At 36.7% G+C, this 4,297-nt stretch overlaps 1 pseudogene; it reads right to left on the reverse strand.

The window, feature by feature from the left end:
- Positions 1-520: 520 nt before the first annotated feature.
- LOC101101383 lies at positions 521-3,500 on the reverse strand (annotated as a pseudogene).
- Positions 3,501-4,297: the final 797 nt, after the last annotated feature.

Raw genomic sequence — 4,297 nt, forward strand, 5'->3', positions numbered from 1 at the left:
TGTTTTTAAGCCTCATGTTGTCTGCTGTGTGGAAACGTTCTTCTTCATTGCCCATGCAATTTTTATTTGTCATTGGAGGACCAACTCCTATGTGTCATTCCTGCCTACCATAGGGAATTAATTGCTTCCTGCTCTGGGTTGCCATGGAACTGTGCTTAAAACCATAGAATAATGCATGCAATTTTTTTTAAATAGAATGAACAAAATTTCATATTTTTTTGTTTTAGATAATACTTAAAATTATGAAAGCTAAAAGTTTTAAATTTTAACTATGTTGGCTGAGTTTTTATATACATTATATTTACACAATAAAAGAAAATTAAAGGACACCTCAGTGGCTCAGTTGGTTAAGCTCCTGACTCTTGATTTCAGATTGGGTCACACTCTCATGGTTGCCAGATCAAGCCCAAGTTGGGCTCATGCTGTGTGTGGAGACTGCTTAAGATGCTCTCTGTCTCTGTCTTGCTTTGCCACTCACCTGCTCTCTCTCTCTCTTTCTCTCAAAAAAAAAAAAAAAAGAAAAGAAAGAAGGAATTTATGACCCAAGGATTTTAAATCCTAATGTTATAGGCAAAGCCTCATTTTTATGGAAAATAAAACACTCTTTTTCTTCCACTTCTAATAGCTCATTAAGAGAAGCCACTACTAAATCCTGTTCCTGCTGCATTTCTATGTAGCAGGACGCAGCTCTCGCAATCCTTCCTAAACACTGTTCAGGAGTGATGGAGTGATGAGCTTCATGTCTTGTACTTCTGGCATTGCACTTATTCTAGGGATCAGGACAATCTGTAATGTGATCCCAGGATGATTATCTTGTTCTGCTGTGGTTATTTGGGAAGTTGCTGTAAACTGTTCTCTTTTAGAGAAAGACAAGATTTTTCAGATTCTGTCTTATTGGCCAGCTACTCTATTGATATTATATTTGTTTTAGTAACTAAAGAGTCAAAGGTAACTTCTTCAGTGATTCTGTTTGGGCTTTACAAAATATTAAGAACAAATTCTCATGACTCTTGTATAGTTGTTGCCCTATTTCTAATGCCCTCTTTGTACGGCCCAATAAAATCAAAGCTATCATTATTTGCCAACAACTTGGTTTTGCCGATCCAGAATTTAGCAAATTTTTTGGCCTCAGGAATACTGGACAATATGGTAAGTATATCATTAGAAAGTACACTCCCTTCAGTGAACTGCAGACATAATGTTAGAGTTGTTAATTTTATAGGATCATTCAAGTTGTGCTTTCTTTTCTTCATCTTCTCTTTCCATACTCTTCCAAAATGAAATATTCATTTCCTCTATTATTTCTATTTTTGTTTTAAGTTCCAAAGGATGCTATTTATAGATTTTCCCCTTAGATTTCAGACATGCTTCCAGTTGTTTCCTTTGATTCTCTGCTGTGTTCTTCTTAATAAATGGATTAGTTTGGGACTTTTCTTTCATTTATGGTTTTGTCACCAGGCAGAGTTTGGGAAGGTATTATGTTGAGAAAATGGTTCTGGGAAAGAGTCTTTTTCAACTTGGAGTCCAAAGTCTGTGCATTTTCTTGATAGCTGTTGCTGCATTTATTCCCATTGGTTCCATTTACTGTTATGTTAGGGTGCTTGGAATGACTGAATTCAAACTACAAAGTGACAAGTTGGGCCTTTGGATTATGGGTTTTGCCTTTGGCAGTGCACTTGATGTCTGACGTCTAAAACAAGGTTGAGTGGATTTCTGATCTTGCTTAATGTTTGGATGTCTGTTTGTTACAACCTCCCAGAAGCACACTGGGGCATGTCCAGGGTTTGGTTTGTTCTACTTTCTGTTCAGTACCAGTGGGTGACTGTAACTTAGTTTCATTCGGTCTTTCATATTTATCCTTATTAACCCTTATAACCTTTATGTCCTTGATGACAGGTTTCTTTGATGCTTCAGTCCTACTAAGGTTCTGAACTAGTGAGAGAGAACTGCCCTTGGGAGTTTTTCTCCTGGTCTTGAAAGATTTGTTCCTCTAGAAAGTGGCTGTGACTTTACTGGTGGAATCTTAATTTGTGTTTCTCCAACAAATTGTTTATTAAGTCTGTCTTTCAGAACAGCACTATTCCCTGAACTTTTGCCCAAGGTTTCTTTAGGAGTCAAACTGCTTTAGGTTTGATTATAAGAATTAGTCTTTGACTTACCTATTGTCCACAATTCAGAATTCAGCTTCCTTTCAGAGTCTGGTAAAGTTTGGGGCAAATTTTCCTTGTTCATCAGTTTCAGAAAGCTACCCAAGTATTCATTTCAAACACGATTATTGTCTACAGGGTCGGTGCATTTAGCATTTCCTTGATCTGCTACCTGTTGCTTTGCAGTTTTCAGTTCTTGTATATTAAGTGACCCCACAGTTTTTCTAGACAGTTCTTTGGTTATGTATGATCCAGCTTCATGCTTTTGCTGACTGTTGCTGGAAGGCTTACCCTTTGAGTTAGAAGAAATACCTCCGGAAGTCAGCCTTTTGCCTAGAAGTTTTGGTGGCTCCAACTCTGGCTTCTGGGATCCTGTGATATTGGCAGGCCTGGGCTGGAGTTTAATGCTGATGGGTCTTGTTGTTGATACCAAGCAACATGATTGGTAACATCCTTTCTGGGCACAATAGTAGATTTAGAAGGTCCAGGATTCAGACAATTACTCTTGACTTTTAGATAAGGCTTAATGTTTTGACACTTCAGTTTTCGATTGACTGCTAAGTAGTCTTGGAACTTTCTCTGCCACTCTTTATGGCTTTGAACCACTCTTCAGTGGTGGCACCATGAGAATTCCATGACAGTTTTTCTTCCACTATTTAAAAAAAAAATTATGTAGTGTATCCTCCATGGTACCATCAGAAGGATCTTCCTGAAAAACATTTGATCCTTACTTTAAGAACCAATTTTGTTAATTTTTTTTAAGACAGAATAAATTTAAAAGGGAAACCTGAACTAAACCTGTTTAAAAACCTGTTTTTGGTGCCCAGCATCCTACAAAACAAACTTGTAAATCTTTGTATGTTATCAAATATTCCATATCTATTCCATCTTGGTTTCTGATTTTTCTTGTACAGAAATCCTGTTCCTCACATTCCATCTAGTCATGTTTTGATAACTTTGACATGTTATTTCCTCTCAACTCTGCCTACATTCCTTTCTCTAGAGATTGTGGTGAATGGGCTTTTACTAACATTTCCAGGCCCAGATGAAATGTGTCTTCCTTGTTGAGAGTGACCTCATACACTCAGGTAAAGTCACAGTTTTGTTCCTCATATTTCCTGTTACACTTTTAGTGAAAGTCAAAATCTTTATAATGGTCAATGGGACTCTACATTATTTGCAATTTTCCTGTCTTCTCCACACCTTTGACCTCATGGTCTTATCTTAAAGCTTTTCCTCTAGTTATCCCTCCATCTTCAGTGACCTTAATGCAAATAGTCACTTGGCTATCTTCACATCCTTTGAAGGTTGTTTAAATAACATCTTCTCAATGAGGCCTGCCATGACTGCCATGTTTAAAATTGCAATTGCCCTACCAATCAACTTTATGCTATATATATATTCTTTGTGGTATTTATCATCTTATAAAAAATTATAAACTTTATTTATTTGACTTATTTTTTTTAACTACTATACCTACTGAATGGAATGCAAGTCCCCATGATGGCAAAATTTTTTATTTTGTTTTGTGTTTCCATTCATATGTACCAAACATCTAGAATAGTGCCTGCATAATAAATATTTATTAACTCAGTGAAAAATAAATCTTGAGCAAGTGACTTTGCCTCTTTAACCTCTACTTCCTTTTTTGTAAAAAACAGAGGTCATAAGAATTCTTAAATGAGAAAGCTACTGTGATTAATAAATGAGATGATGCATGCAAAACAGTTAGCATAATGCCTTACTCATCATGCCCAATTAATAATGTCAACTCCCATTATTAATTGTTTTATTATTTTCTGGGTTTTTAAGATTCAAAAGCTGAACTGTTATAACTATTACGTTTACAGAAGTGAAAAAAGAAAAGTTCTGGAAAAGAACCCAGGAAGAGAGGCACCAGGTGGCTCAGTCAGTTAACTGTCCGACTTCACGCAGGTCATGAGCTCGCGGTTTATGAGTTCAAGCCCCGTGTTAGGCTCTGTGCCGATACCTGGGAGCCTGGAACCTGCTTCCGATTCTGTTTCCCTCTTTCTCTGCCCCTCCCCTGCTCAGGCTCTGTCTCTCTCTGTCTGTCAAAAATAAATAAATGTTAAAAAAATTTTTTTAAAAGAACCCAAAAGAATGTTTGTAGGTGGACTTTATTATATAGT

Source organism: Felis catus, chromosome B1, assembly GCF_018350175.1.
Source record: "Felis catus isolate Fca126 chromosome B1, F.catus_Fca126_mat1.0, whole genome shotgun sequence".
Classification (NCBI taxonomy): Eukaryota; Metazoa; Chordata; class Mammalia; order Carnivora; family Felidae; genus Felis; species Felis catus.